A 16,913-nucleotide genomic window follows, 5' to 3' on the forward strand; every position below is an offset into this window, starting at 1 on the left:
TCACAGGGGCATTTTCTATGAATATATCCTTACTTGTATGAATATTCAGCTTGACAGAGGTTCATTTCCACCTCCAATCTGATCCTCTGCTTCCATTACCGTATAAGGTATGGCGATTGTTAAAGCACAAGGAAATTAAACAACTAATTTTGGGTTAATTAATGGAATTAGTGTTTGAGGAACATCAGGTTATTAATATGCTAATTTAATCCTGTCAAGAATGGGCTAAATCTTTGTTGAGTGCCACAGAGAGAGAGAGAGAGAGAGAAAGAGAGAGAGAGAGAGAGAGAGAGAGAGAGAGAGAGAGAGAGAGAGAGAGAGAGAGAGAGAGAGAGAGAGAGAGAGGAAGGTAGTGAAGTGGAAAATGCAGTGTCAGCCCAGCGGTGCTTCAATCAGTGGATCTGAGGACATGTCTTTGAAACAGATAGCTTGATAATAAACTAATTATGATACAGTCAGATGTGTCAACGGCCGTGCGCTTGACACCTGTTTCAATCTCGACTCAGAGACGTTCCACTGCATCCTGATTTGCAAGAGAGATCCCAGTCTCCCCTTTGACAACTATCTCATACTGTTATTCTAATGTGGCTCCATTTTATGACTTTGTATCTACAGTATATACAGCAACCTTACTCCCAAGCCATGGTTTAGGTTGACATCTTTCTATAGTCCAGTCATTATGATTAGTGGTTTTGGTTGACATCTCTCTATAGTCCAGTCATTATGATTAGTGGTTTTGGTTGACATCTTTCTATAGTCCAGTCATTATGGTTAGTGGTTTTGGTTGACATCTTTCTATAGTCCAGCCATTGTGATGAGTGAAGTTGCATCCATCTCACTCTCATTGACTTTGCATGTAATTGCATTGCCTCTAGATTTTAGACAGGTCCAAATGTAGGGTAAAAGATACAAGTTTGACATGTAGATGGAAAGAGGCTTTTTGGGAATTTCATAAGCCATCACTCACATCACTAACTCAAAATACAGCATATGGTTTTTATTCCATATGCTTGCAAACATTATAGACACTCAAAATACATGTAAAACATCTGTTACATGGCTGGGCACACCCCCCAATGATGCCCAGCCAAAATAGCCTCACTTCCCCCCAATAATCCTCATTTTATATTCATAAAACTGGTTCTCAATTGTAGTAATGGGATGTGCTGGCATCATGGCTTGGTGTGCAAGGCCTCCTCTCACCATCAAGCTTGTCTTAATCCTGTGGATTCGGGTGTAATGGCGGAGCGCCTCTCCGCAGTGGGCGAGATCCTGTGTTTGCCGATCTGTTTTCCCCACAGGGTCCCTCAGCAGAGCTCATTTAGCAGCCTGATGCTGTGTAATTAAGACTAGCGCTGGATAGCATTACCGGCTCCCGGTTAGCTCCCGCACTCTGTTTTCTATTGGAGAGACTCCTAATGAGTCTATTAGTCTCCTATGAGGGACGGAAGGGTGGGTAAGGATATGCCAGATGTTTGTTGACATGGCGGGAAATGGGTGTTTGCATGTATGCATGTGTGTGTGTGTGTGTGTGTGTGTACGTGTGTACGAATGGGCTGTGGGTGGGTTTTTGCATGTGTGGGCAGATGTGTGTTGTTGTGCATGCCCATGTGTGCATGCTTGTAGACAGCAGCTGTCATGCTCTCAGCCAGTAGCTTTGATGCTTTCTCAAGCACCATTTGGAGAGAACAAGCCAACCCAATCTCTCAGTGCCTTCACGTGGCAAAGTGAGGAAGACCGACTGCAAGGAGAAAGGACGATTTCTAAGACGGAAGGGGAGACAAAGAACGATAAAGCTTATCTGGAAGCATTGAGCTGCAGCATGAATTCCGAACGCTCTCTTAAGTTTTATCTGAGCGCAGTTTCACGACCGGAGAGAAACTGATCAAGCGGCGGCGATAACAACTCGACAACCCGGCCAATGTTTTCCCGCCGACAAAGGACAAACTTCTGGCAAGTCATTTCTCTTGATTTGGCCTCAAATGTATCATTTTCTCATTTGCTTGAATGCTTGTCAGAATTTTATTTCACACAGACACAAAGAATAACCCCAAATCCATTCAATAACCTTTGATTCCCCTACGCCAGTTAACACCTACTCTCTAATACACACACATAAACAGCCATCCTTCCCTGTTATTGTGAAACAAAGAAAGAAAAAAAAAGACCGTAGCATTATGGGATGTATCCTACATAGTGAAAGCGCGCTGTCAGCCTATTGTTGTGATGTGCATTGATTGAAGTGAAAAGCCTCAGCCATTATTCAAAGCCATCCAGCACTCAATTAACACTCCATTTGCATTATGGCAGAGCAGCACTGCCGCCTCTTGATTAATACGTCTCCTTCTCCCTTGCCAGTCAATCATGAATCATCCTCTCTGCCACAGGACAACGCTACACTCCCCTGCCGGGAGAAAGAGGGGGGGGCGGGACGGAGGGAGCGAGGGATGTGAGGAAGGAAAGAAAGAGTGGAGGATGGATGGGATGGAGCCCGAGGAGGACGCTGCGAGAGATGAGGGGGAGGAGGGAGGGGCGGGGAGAGAAGGGAGGAAGGGGGTAAAGGTAAATGGATGGATGGATGGGATTGGGTAGAGAGAGGGGATGGCAGAGAATGGGGAAGATGGGAGAGAGGGAAAGGGAGGGAGGAAGGAGAGGAAGGGGAGGATGGATGGGAGGGGTAAGGAAAGGAAGGAAGAGCCAAGGGAGTTATGAGGGGGGGTGAGAAACAATGAAAGGAAATGGTGAAGGTTGGACACAAGAGAATAGGTAGAAATAGGTGAAAGAGGGAGGGGGGGAAGGGAGGATGGTAGAAAGGGAAGAGGTGATGATAGAGAGGGGATGGTGAGGGAGAAAGGAAGGAGGGATTAGAGTATCATTAAAAGCATCATTTGTTTTAACAGAGTGAACTATGTAAACCTGAGTATGAACTATGAGTAGGCTATGCGTAAGAGCTATAGCTTAGCCCAGCCACTAGAGGGTTTCTGGTGTCATTTAAAAAAATCCTTTCTGGCATTTTCATCCTCATCCTCTGCTAGCTACTGAAAGCAGCGTAGTTAGCAGAGTAGTTTCAGTACCGTATTTCCTCTAATAGTGGCCGGTAGTCAATTAAAAGCCGGGTCTCCGATAATGGCCCCAGGGCCGTGGTCGACACGAACAAATAAAGGCCGGCCCCAAATACAGGCCGGGGAAAAAACAAAGGAAAAAACAACAGTGGATACCGGTAAACTCCTGGTGCCGGTTATATAATGTAACAGTAGTTTGTAGTAACGTACAAGTGCCACAAGATGGCAGTGTGCCACAAGATGGCTCGGCCGGCGGAAGTCTCTGGAGCATGCCGTCGTCGATTACCGTAATTATCAGTAATGCATTGCAGTAACAAAAAAACTTCCAATAAAGGCCTGGTACTCTCTGCAGTTGAGGTAAATAAAGGCCCGGGCCAATATTAGAGGAAATACAGTAGTTATGTTTTTATCAAAGCTACACAAAAACTTGTAGAAAGTAAAGGGGAACGTTAGTTTAGGGAACCGGCTTCACCACAACAAAAATAATCTGTTTCTACAAGCTAGGAAGGAGCTAGCTAAACTAGCATGACGATACAAGCTGCTACTGTAGCTGAACTGAGAGAATCTCTGTCCTCACTGCCAACATGGCTGATAAAGATATGCAACCAATCATCACCGTTTTTTTTTTTGTCCATTATCTGCTTGGAATTTTCCGCACGCTAACGCACACCAAATATCCGAATATTTAGACCGCGCAGTGAATAGTCGACCGTGAGAAAATGTGACTCGTGCGCATGGAGGAGGAAAATGAAGACAGAAGGGTGAGACGGCAGGGACGGAGGTAAGGGATAGAGAGAGGCAGACGAATAAGAGAGGGATGAGGGATAAAGATTAATGGTTTGGTGGGAGATGTATGGAGGGAAGGGGGGGGGGGGGGGTTGGCGGCGAGGTGAGGGAGCGTCGCGGCAATAAAAGAGCGAGCGAGCGACGAAGGGGAGGGAGGAAGGAGGAGGAATGTTCAACACGATCCTCCCTGGGCATTCTAACCCGCAGGAGAAACGACGAGCCATTATTTCATAAGGTTAGGGTTTGCAAGAGAAGGCCAAGGGTAGACAGGGAGAGAGGGAGCAGCGATTTGAGGTAACAAACAAATTAGAGAGGCCGTGGATGGAAAATATCCCATGTGGCCACCAATGTCTAAGCCTGAGCCCTATAGGTCAGGGTCAAGGATGCCAGTTCTCCCCACTGAGCCTTGTTATTTGTCTTGAGCAGTTACAAACTTATCTGGGTGGACAGATACACAGAAAAACACGTGGCAAACCCAACGTAGGATGTAATTACCACATTCCTCATTCATTTACATTTAAAGATAGGAAAACACGACATCTAACATACCGCTCAAGGTCTTTCAGGTTTAAACGTGAAGCCCGTTCGGAAAAAATAATAAATCTACTGTATTTTCCATTCATTACCAACCGTCATTCCATATATCAAAACACTGTCAGCACTTGGCTGTGCTATTGGCTCGCATTTGTACATTCGCAATGGCCTAATGTCACAATAACCTGGCTTCAATTGCCATTACAAAGCCACTTCAAACTCCCGTGGTGAAATAAATATTCAGGAAAATATTCATTCGGGTGCTTCAATTATGTTGTGTGAAGGTGTACGAGCATACAGATGAGCTGAGGTGAATCTCGCCAATTAGAGAGCAAACAGACAGACAGAGAAAAGCACTTAATGGCCCTGGAACCAAATTATGTGTGCAATTAAAGCCAGCCTAAATCAGCTTTTTTGGGGGGGGGGAAATAGGACAAGCAGGCTGCTGGTTGGTTAATGGTGGGCTGGGAACTTGGCAATTACGTTCCCATTTAAAAACTGGGTTAACTTGCACTAGAATTCAAATCATGTCATGGCATTGCTTTGTAGTTAATACATCAAGAGGAAAATGCAATAGTCTTTCTAAAGTGAAGTGTCTGATGTCTAATATGAAAGCCAAGTCAAATTCCGCGTACAAGTAATGTACTGGGGCTTTTATTTTATTTTATTTATTTTTTTTTTCATTTTTGAAATAGCAAAACGTTCATTCAACTACAGCACAATCTGTCCTATTCTTGGAAATGGGGCAAGAGGTAGTTGATTAACAGCACTTTTTGTCACCCTTTTTGTGTTTGCAACTTATGTAAATGAAAGTCTGTTCTTTTTTTTTTCTTTTTTATCAATGTGGAAGTTCTCTTGGTCAGTTTTTTTTGTTTAACCAACGTACCTGAGACAAACTGCCAAAATCATAGGACAGAAATCTCTCACTTGCTTTAACAACACCAGCAGCACAGGTAGTGCACTAATATAAAACCCAATTCAAATCTGATCACATCTGTTGTAGTTAATATAGAGGAAAATTACTGCACATTGAACGCAATGTGGGTTTTTATAATCATATACTGTATATTCCAAATTTCCGTATAGCCAGACTATGTTCAGTTCACATAATAATTATACTCCAAATGTGCAGCCATTTCAATTACTATGTATTCATGTAATTACATGCTAATGCAAGGTTTCACCAAGCGTAGAGATCCATATGTATTTCACACCCACCTATTCTGTGCACTTAATGCACTATTTCATTCAACTAGTCAAGCCCAGCTCGTATATGTTGAGCAATTCATCTGAAATGTGTGAGAAAACAGCCTTATATGTCAAGCGCAGCGGTGGGGTGAGGATCTACCTGACAACGAATTAATGAAAATGTCACTGACTTATACCTCCATCTCTTCGTTTCATAAACGCTCCGCTGAGCATATTAACATAGCGGCCAAGATGCTTTCACTCTTCTCCCTAACAGCCTTCATTCATGCCTTCCTCCCTCACCTCGCTCCATTCTTCTTTCTCTCGTCTCTTAATTTCCTGCATGCATGTTCCGCTCGCTTCTTGAACCCTGCACGCTTGTTTGGTTTAAAGCAGAGCGAGGCCTGTGCAAAGTTCTGAATGGTCTTTTCTGTCTCCTTTTCTGTATCTTGACATAACAGAGCCGTGGCCCTGTGAAACCGGGGCCTATGGGTTAATGGGAGCCGTGACAGCCAAGGCCATTCCATCAGCGGTGGGAGTCTGTGGAAAAGGTCAACTTCCAGTCCACAAACCCAACCATACGGAAATGTCATGTGGGAGAGGGAAAAGTATGGAAAAGAAAAATTCAGCGAGTTCAATGCATATTTTATATCTGTGCCGCCTTCAACTAAAATCATTTGTATTAGCTGTATTAAACAACAACAAAAAATCAATCAAACAAACAGGGTGGACCCAGGTTTGATTGCTGGCCCCAGCTCTTTGGAGAGGGAAATGGAATGGAAATGTCTGGCAAGACTGCAAAATAAGCTGATCACAGCCATTCAATGCTTCCTCTTCTCTACAACTTTTATTCAAAAGACTACAGGAATAAACACTCAGTTAAACTATGCACTTATCATAAGTCCAGAAAAAAGGGCCAAAACTGTCCAAGTCTTCAATCAGTGCAATCGGAGAAGATGCATACAAAGAGATTTTCGATCTTATTCCATTTATATTTAAACCTTCAATTCTATTGTTTGATCTTACCTTCTGGGTGAGAACTTCAGTGGCTACAATAAAGCTATGGAGACAGTGGGCATCCTTGTTTAACCCCTCTGTATTGTTGTTTCTGGAAAAAAAAGAAAAAAAAAAGAAACATTATTAGTTTACATTTCGGGCTACTATATAGTACCTTTACCCAGTTAATCAGTGACTCTCCAAAAATTAAAATGCTTCAAAGTTCTATAGATGAAGTGTAGGCGGACTTTATCGAAAGCTTTAATATCTGCAATAAATATCAGGCCAGCAGTTTTTACATCATCATAGTATTCAATTATTTCAAAGAGCTGTCAAATATTATCATTAATAATAATTTGCTACTCAAAAGCAAACACCAATGTTACCGTTAAAACAAAATATTTTTAATATTCATCCAATATCATTAATTACTTTCATCTTATCTTGCCATACTGCCACAATAGTGAAAAGGTCCAATAATGCTTTTAAACTTTCCCCACATTGTTCAAGGTCCCGCATAACAAAAAGTAATAGATAAAAAAAAGAAAGATTACAAAGAAAGTGAGAAATTACAGATAAAGGTGAACAATGACAAAGGAGAAAATATAGGCCATATAACAAATGACAAGAAAAAAGAAAAAAATATAAAATAAAAAAAGACAGACACTTCACATTCTCTGTAATGCTAATAAAAATGATGGCATTGGAGCAGTATCTAAGAATGGATCTTAACCGTCTCTTCAAAGACCAAAGCCCCATAAAAGAGAAAATGAAAAAATCTCAACATTCATAACACAGAACTCTTTAAGCCTAATCTTTTACAAACAGCTAAGTAGTGAATAATCAAATACAAAAAGGGACATTTTAAATAAGAAAACAAGGAATAATATCGGCTACTCTACTTTCAATGTCGTGACAGAGGGGCTGAAGTAGTGACTTTTATTTTCGACTACAATAAAAGGGCTAAAATGATTTTTTTTCACTGTTTAATAGTCGTATGCTGTCAACAAACTGAGATAAAACAAAAAAGTATCATCTTTATTGATAGAATTCTCAATTTCTTTAAAACAAATTTTTCCTCAATTATTTTCTGTAAATTTTTTAGAGTATGTTATCAGAGGGGCCCTAGAACTATTCCTGCCCAAGGCCCCCAAAACTCTTGTTCCACCACTGTTAAGTTTGATATAATGAAACGCACGTCTAGGAAAAAAAAAATTGAGTCTCCAGTCCACCTGACCTGCATGTCTTTGGACTGTGGGAGGAAACCGAGGCAAACACAGGGAGAACATGCAAACTCCACACATAAAGCACCAGGATCTTCTTGCTGGGAGGTAACAGGGCTAACTGAGCCACCGTGCCGCCAAAAGCGTCCTCACTTTCTGTTCTTGAGAAATGTTATTTCAGTCCCAGCTCTATGAGCGTGTCTCTTCAGCAAGATACCCGGAGGACAAGTCTTTCTACTCTTCTCCTACTCCTCTCTCCATCAGGACTGTCCCTGGTCACTCAAACCACACCACTGTCCATTTCCTGCATTTGCTGGGTTGTGAAAATTTCATCAGCCTGTATCCGTTGTTAGCTCACGGATGCATTCAGGTGGAAGGCCCGGGGGACGCCAGCTACTGCTACTGCAACTGTGATTGTTTGCAACACGGATAGACGGATAGACGGATGGATGGACGCGTCGCTATCTCAGGTGTCCAACCTTAGCATCGCGGCTGTCTGGGGACGCTGCTGACGAACACATAAACCCTCCAACCCATCAGCCTGGGGCACTGCACAGATCCACAGAGCAAAGCCTGGCAGTCATTTAGAAGCTTGTAGGGTCTATGTGAAACGCAACCCTCTGATCTTTTACGACGCCTTTAAGAGCGTTTGTCCAAAAACACTCTGTCTCCAAGGGTAATGGATTTACCAATAGGCCACTTTACAGTATAGGCAGCTATGGATCTCCCTGTTGGAGAGTGATTTCTCTGGCAATCAGAATATTTAATCAGCGCTCAAGAAGCCACAGAGACTGTCCTCTGATTCCATTAATTGCTTTTAGCTCTCGGACACTCAGTCCTCCGCTCTCGTTGGAAATTTCCAATTTAGACCCATTTCATTTTATTTTTTTTCCCCCTCCCTCGATTCTCATTCTCTGTAGAGCAGCAAGCCGTTCTGTTCGGGACGCCAGCTAAATTGCGAGCATTAATCATTTCAGAGTCATTATCAGCATTTTAAAGGTGAAAATCCAAACAAATTGTTTTTCATTTGGCCCAAGTTTAATAGGATTGTTTTCTTGTAATTTGCAGCCTTGGAGCATTTAACATAAACAATTAACAGTAAATTGGTAACTCTGCTTATCTTTTCCCAGCCTAAGGGTATTAAATCTTCAATTACAGAATCACCCCAAATCAAGGTGGTGTACAATCTAGGCAATAGATATTACTTCATTTATTATGATAAATTAGATATCAGATGAATAAATGCATTGGGTAATACTTAAAAGCTAAAATGTCTGATATAATGTCATAAGGCTATTCATAATTACTTGCCTTGCAATAAAAGGGTGGTTACTAACTACCTGCAGTACAAGTGTGGTTATTATAGTAACACCTAAATAAAAATACAACTATGATGTGTCTCCAATTTACGTGATAATGAGCCACACTATATGCAAAGGATCTAATGGCTCATATGTTATTATATCTAATTAGTATGATTTATATGCTTTAAAGCTGCACAAGGCAAGGTTTTTATGCTAATATCTACCTGTCTTACCAGACTAAATAACATAGTGGGACTACAACAGAGAAGAGTGGCCCCATAGATTCACCCATTTGCCCAAATTAAATTCTGGTGTTGGGTAAAATCTCCTCCACACACAGAAAATGACAAACTCAAAAACCAAAAACTAGGTGTATTCCTTTAAGTAAAGTCTTATCATTAGCTGTCACTTGGTGCGCTCTGTATTCAGATCAGCTCTGGCAGCTGTCTATAGATGCCTCATGGCCTGTTGGGTGTGTCTGTGAGCAGTTTGTAAGCATTACTTGTACAAAACCTGGGTGCAGTGACTAATGCCCCAGTGCGAAGGAAACAATTCACTGCCTCTCCTGTCTACACTCTGTGACCACTCACCAAATGGCGTGGCACTGAGTGGAATAGATATGGTGTGTTTGAGTGTGTGTGTTTATGTGTGTGTGTGTGTGTGTGTGTGTGTGTGTGGCATGGCTCAGAACTGAATAGATTGTGCGTGACCATGGTGCCTCCGGAGTAGAACTGACAGATTAAAAATGAGTGGACCTGTGCCACCAAACCACCAACGCACCAAAGCAAACACACACACACACACATATACACTCCCAAGTTGACAGGCCAAGGAAGTGTTCTTAAACCATAATCCTTTCTTGTACTTGTCGCCTTCCCTGTTTGCGTGGAAAATTGCAATGTCAGAAAGGGCCCAAACATGCAATGGATGACTTCTAATAGGGCGGATTTGGCCACTCTGCTGCCAAATCACCTCAAGGACATATCAAGTGGAAAGAGAGAGGAAGGGAGATGGGGAGGGAGGGCGCAGAGAGAAAAACGGGCCTTTGTGATATACATGTTTGCTAACATGGCAGTGTGTGTGTGTGTGCGTGTGCGGATATACAGCTGGATGAGAGACCCGGAAAGCTGCCGGGAAGGCATCTTATTTCTCTCATTTTTAATGATACCATTGATTTCATGACCAGCGGAAGTAAATTTTTCAGGAGTTAACCTCATTTTCAAGTTCACCACTACCCGTTTTTGAAATGCTACAAAATAATAATGCTAAAATAATACAAAAAATATTTGACCTTTCTATTTTTTCTCTTCAGGTCTTATTTCCTCGCCGAACACTTCTCTATCATCCATGATGACTCTAGGATCACAGGAATATTTTCTTCTCTCTATTGTCAGGGCGCTGTGACCTCTGACCCTTGACCTCCTTAATATCGGTTGCTTGTAATGTTGATAATCTAGGAATCAAAGCTTACTCTACTGTTGCTGCACTCACTATAAATCGCTCTGATACGAGCATCAGCTAAATACCTACAATGTAAACCTAAATGGAGGAAAATTGCACAGCATATAAATGAATGCAATCGTTTAATGAAGGTGAAAACATACAAGTCCACTTAAAGTGGGGATACAAAGTTTTCACATGACTGCAACGATCGGCTATCCAGGCAATACAAACACATTAAAGGTTTTACGTGCAGCATTTTTCATGATATCATTCTGACATTAACTGTGATACCTTGGTATAATTACTGTAAATAAATGAGACAATTAGTAGTTTCTATCTCACACAGTGGCATTGTTAGTGCTTCTCCAAATTAAAACCAAATTCTTTCCAAATTGTTTCTCTCTTGCTTTGCACTGGAGGAACAGCGCCCTCTAACTGTTTTGTGCCGTAAAGCAATCCAGCAGATTTCCCTCCAAATCTGACCTGGTGGCTCACAATGGAAAATGCAGTGTAGAGGCCAGGAGAGGCTACCAATGTTTGTTTAGCGTAATTATACTAATAATACTAAAATTAGTAATATGTATTCATGTTAAAATGCTACGTGTGGCACCTTCAAATTTAGCTACATCTACAGCAACAGTAGCGGTAGTATTGGTAGGACAGCGCAGGTTAGAGTAGCCCAGATGATTCACACCACAGAAAGAAATGTAACAGATAATGGAGACAGTACATAAAAGGAAATTATTCAATTCATAAAAAGAACTTAATTATTTAAAATTAAATAATTTTGTTTTAAGCCACAGAGGGCTGCCAGTGGAACGCTGAGCTTTCGAGAGTCTTCAACCGTCTCCCAGTGGCTCCACTCAAAATAAACATCCAGGGTAAAGCCATCTAAAAGTCAGTTCACGCCTCTTTTTGTTTGTTCCAATTCCCCAAAGAGTTTATCCTCCCCGCAATATGCAAACACAACAAGTTCGGCTCCATCAAAAAAAAACGGCAGCATCTGCGCGGGACGGGGACCGCGGCGACGAACAGAGGAGCTGCGATGATTCACGTCTCGCAGAGAAATGCCACGGCTAATGGAGACGGACCAGCAGCGGAAGGGAAAATTAAAACCAGTAATTGAGAGGCTCTTGAGTGGCCAACATGCTGCATGGCGTCCCCCGGGGGGCTCCCAGGCTCTCGCGGAGCCGCAAGACAGATGACTTTGAAGGTAAGCATGGATCCATCCACTTCCGACGGAGCTAAATCACCGAGTCTTGTCAGTTTGACGACGCCACAGGATGGGCCCATAATGTGTCCCATATGGCTGCTCTGTATGGTGGAGATGCACACTGCACATACGGAAGCGTGTACACACAAACACACACGCTCATTACATATTGATAGTTTTATATTTTTAGCATGCTATGTTTACATTTGCTTATATTTATGCATATGGCCTATATTTAATATTTCAGTATATTTTTCATTGTACTGTTGGATTTTGAAATAACTTTCTGTTTCTTACTTTGTCGGTTGCCTGTATACAGTATCTGTTCTATATATTACCAAAGTGGATACATTGCAAAAGTTCCGATGAAAAGACAACAGTAGACGGAGACGGAGAGGACAGAAGCCGCAACAGAGCAGAGACAGAGAGAGCATGGAAACAGTGGAGATGACAGAAATGACTGCTAGATATAGAGTAGGAAAATGATATTGAAGGGCAGCTTTATTACACTAAAACCAACCGCATTTAAGAGCTTGTAGACCACACTGAACTCTTTCAGAGCAAAGATCAATACCACTGTATATCGCAGCTTTGGTGAAGTGAATGATAAAATAAACAAATTGTGACTAGAATTATTGCATTTACTCAGAGTAAGGTTTAATTCTTCCATTTCCCCAAAGAAATCAATAAAGCCTTGACGTATGCTTTTTAGAAAACGTAATATTTGGCCCCGCCGCCGCCACATACACACACATACGCATCAATTACACGGCTACATGAGGATCTCAAAGGCCACAGCAGATTTCATTCGGCACATACATGACTTCACCAACACAGTACCTGCGCAGTTAATTTGTCGATGGCTAAATGTCTCCCTCCCTCCCATTGATTACATCTCCTGAGTTAATGAGCCAGTGTCAGTGTTGCTAGATGAAAGCCTGGTTACTTTGAAAAGACTTTCAGCAATTAAAGCTGCACTGGGAAATATTTAATGTAAAAACACACCTGTCTTTTCAGCCTAAATCACACAACGGGGCTGTAACCATCCCCCCTAATTGAGACACCATCGTTTTGCCCTGTTTGTCCAAATTAAATTCTGGTGTCAGCATGAAGAAAGTTACAAGGAATCGTATTTCCTTCTGTAATTAAACGTATTTCTGTCTGAAACAGGATGTTGGGGCGGGATATAACATGGCGAGAGACTGTTCAAAAGTATGACCATAACAAACAAAGGCTGTGGTGAAGCAATCTACTGCAAAATGCTTTGCGGATAATCGTGAGCTGTCACAAATTCTGGCTCTTCAGAAGTAATAAATTTGTGTCATTTTATATGACAGGAGGGGTGGACACATGTAAATTGCCTAGTAGAACTAGGGTGACCAGATTCACACCATTCAGTAACACACTACCAGCCCCAGGCATGTTACAGAGTAGATGCCGCTGCTCACTAGGGCTGCAACTAACGATTATTTTCATTGTCGATTAATCTGTCGATTATTTTCTCGATTATTCAATTAGTTGTTTGGTCTATAAAATGTCAGAAAATGATGAAAAATGTCAATCAGTGTTTCCCAAAGCCCAAGATGACGTCCTCAAATGTCTTGTTTTGTCCACAACCCAAAGATATTCAGTTTACTGTCATAGAGGAGTAAAGAAACCAGAAAATATTCACATTTAAGAAGCTGGAATCAGAGACTTTTGACCGATTTTTCTTAAAAAATTACTCAACCGATTAATAGATTATCAAAATAGCTGGCGATTAATTTAATAGTTGACAACCAATCGATTAATCAATTAATCGTTGCAGCTCTACTGCTCATGCACAGCAACAGCTATCTTAATATCATGAGAATTTAATAAAACAAAAAACAGTTATATACAGTTAAGTTGCTGGATGGATTCAGTTGGAGTCCTGTGATCTGCTGTATTAATCACTTAAGGCAATCTTTCTCAGGTTGAGTTTGTCCTTCATGAGTTTGTCATGTCTCACATAAATAGCGTTGCCTTCATGGTTGAGACTTGATATTTCTTGTGTCCATACAGCATCCATGATTGAAAATGCACGTTCAAAAAAGGCTGTTGTTACAGGCAGACAAAGAACAAACTCCATGGCATTGGCTAGTGCGTGGAAACTCAGTCCTGGCTCCACAGCTCAAGGAAAACCTCTGTCCACCTCTCACAAATGGCTGTCTTCTTTGTTCCAGTTCCAGTCGGGTTAGTGGTATGTGATGGTTTCTGTTGCGTTTGTCCACTCATCAAAGAGGGTGCTTTCATCAGTATTACTCTGAGTGGGAATTCTAGAGTGGAAAGCAGCTGGGCTGCTCTGAATGCCACTCCACTCTGGAACACTTCTCAGCAGGGCACACTCAAGTTTGTGGGTGCCCTCAAATGATCCGCTCCAAAGCTGAAGGTAGTGAGGTGGAATAGAAGTTTCACACTGCACAGTAAAAATCTTCAGCCTTTATGTCACCAGCTTCAGCCAGTTCATCCAACTGTGTTTTTATGTCAGAGGTGACAAACACAGGAGTTCTTTCAGCCTCCTGATGTGCAGTGCAACCTCAGTGGCAGATATGTTGTCCTGCTCTATTACCTCCACTGCATGGTTAAAAGTAGCTGTTTGCTTTATTGCAAAAGAAATCCACAGCTTAGTGCATGGCTCACCGAAAATGTTTTTCAGTAGTGTTGGGCACTTATCTTGAGATAGGAAATATCCACAAAGTCCATCAAACAGCAGCAATATTCTCTCAAGAGCTGTGCCAAGGGAGAAAAAAAAAATTGTTGTAGCAATTTTTAATACTCCAGCTGTACAAATTGACAGGAAGCTCCTTAAGCTCCTCTACTGACACAGTATAGACATAGAACTATTTGTACACTGTCAATCGGAAGGCAATCAGCTGCTGTTTGCAGACAGTTATGGACAATATGAGCAGCACAGACAATGCCCAAGAACTCCCTACCCAGTTTACTCTGCAGTTTCCTCCAGACGTTGTTCCTCCTCCCAGCCCGCTTGGAAGGAACAGTTGGTGTCCGCACAGTCCAATTAGCTTCTCACCGAGGGAATGCTTTTCAATCAATCCAGCAAGATAATCTGTTTGTAAATGTTGATGCCTTTATCTGGTCTAAAGTAATGCACAATCACAGGGAATAATTGTATATCCTTGTGATTTTTTTTATCCTTGTGATTCATCAAATCAAAGGATTTGATGCGTACGATCAATGTGACGAAAGCACTTATCCAAATCACAGTGCACTTCTTCCTCTGTCAGAGGCTAACACGTTTGTTCGTGCAGAGGCAAATTTCGGGTCATACACTTCAGTGATTAGTTTAGCCTTGCAGCCACTTGATTGGAAACTATGCCCGTGCACCACTGAGTGACAAGCAAAAAGTCCTTCACTTGCGTACACTTTGTCAGCTTCCGAATTCTGTTTTCTCAGCGTCCTTCTGCTTCTTGGTGTGGATGTGCTGGGTTATGTCATTCCATTCTCCGTGCATCTCCAGCGTCTGAGAATGAGACATCCCTTTTGATAAACTTAAATTTCTTTTTCAGATTCTCATTCAAGGTAGAAGCTCGCTTTTGAGACATACTAAATCATTGCTTTTTGCTAGCTAATGTTGGCTCTCAAATATCTCTTCAGATTTCAGTTAGAAGCCTGCGCCGTGCAGTGGGGCTTGGGAGCAGATTGTGATTGGATCCACTTGTCACGCGCATCTTGTCGGTACCAATCAGAGACTCTCTCATCCGGGACGCACGCGTTACAATGAGAACAGCCTTAAGTCAGAAAACCCATTAAAAATACAGAACCAAGTCAAATACGGGACAAATGGTGATTTTTTAATATCTAATAATAAGTCAGTACACCTGAAAAGGGACTGAAATATGGGACTGGGATGTCTGGTCATCAGAAGTAGGACTTTCAGTGAAACATTTCTTAAATGTATTAATTGGATTTTTAATATGCTTTATAGGCGTTAGACATATCCAAAAGATTTATTTATTTATTTCAAAATTTAATTAGAGGATAAACCCCTTGAGATGCACCATATCACAGCCTGTCATCCACTTGTGGAATAATAGGTACGAGTTAAGAGGGAACTCTTTAAAATTATTTCCAATTATTTCTAAGGTGTTTCTCTGAAAAGAGAAAAAACTTCTTCACACTTCGTGCTGTAAGAGCATGGAACGAGCCTCCAGAGGATGTAGCGCAGGCTCTTTCAGTTAATTCTTTTAAAAATAGATTGGATAAATTCTGGTCAACAAAGGATATTTTGTATAATTATAAAGCTGATTTGTGACTATCTGTAATTATTGTGATTTAAAAAAAAAAAAAAACTATATTGTGTTTTTTTTTTTTGTATGGTTGTTTGTTTTGAGTTGTAGAGTCTGGTGTGGAGGATTTATATCCTGTACCAGAAAATGTTCAAAAAATTTCAATAAAATAAAGACGACCATATCAACTTCTAGCACAAAAATAAAAACACCAAAGTTAAGGTTACGAGATTTCTTCACAACCACAGCAAAATGCTTCATTTTGTTGGTTCATAGATCCATAGAGCGGAATGTGACAAAATGCACAGCAGCAATGACAAAATCTAGGAATAATAACAACAACAGAAAACAAGGATATGAATAAGTGGGCTACTGTGACACTATTAAAGCAGAGCCAACCTAATGTTGAATCATCGAAGGTCCCTGCCTGTACACCATATGTTGTAGGCATTGTTTAATAGCCGCCTTCATACTCCAGTGATGATAAGGCTGGTGTGCTGAATCCAGAGCTCGTCTCCATTCATCTCAACCTAACTCCATCGGACTCCATTCATTACCCAGCGCAGATAACCCAGCCGAGGAAAACGCCAAGTCAGCGCTCGACACACTCCCTGAGATACACTGTTACACCAAATCAGTCTCTCTCTCTGTCTTCCTGTCTCTCTCTCTGATACAACAGAATAGTCTGCGGTCTGCTTTAGTGCAGAGTTTTCACTTTCCATAGACACTTTATTTGAAGGATAGAGTCACTGTAAAACTCAATACAAGTCTGATCATGGTCTTTGCATTACCCCGTTTTCCACAACAGATCAATAATACCAAACACTAGTCCAGCCAAATTTCAGTCACTGTTACAGCAATAATTCACATTTTCATACAAATAAATGTCAATTTTG

The 16,913-nt window shown here is 41.5% G+C and overlaps 1 protein-coding gene across 1 annotated transcript in view; it reads right to left on the reverse strand.

Moving 5' to 3' along the window:
- The window catches only part of LOC139639901 (inactive N-acetylated-alpha-linked acidic dipeptidase-like protein 2), a gene marked incomplete at its 3' end in the record, with an annotated part of 247,849 nt that overhangs the window by 178,220 nt on the left and 52,716 nt on the right, over positions 1-16,913 (reverse strand). The window contains exon 2 of the mRNA XM_071514054.1: positions 6,597-6,678. The remainder of the gene's footprint in view (positions 1-6,596; positions 6,679-16,913) is intronic.

The sequence above is a fragment of the Centroberyx affinis genome, unplaced genomic scaffold, assembly GCF_046629955.1.
Source record: "Centroberyx affinis isolate AG114_WGS23_722 - 3 ecotype Tasmania unplaced genomic scaffold, CSIRO-AGI_Caff_v1 ptg007898l_1, whole genome shotgun sequence".
NCBI lineage: Eukaryota > Metazoa > Chordata > Actinopteri > Beryciformes > Berycidae > Centroberyx > Centroberyx affinis.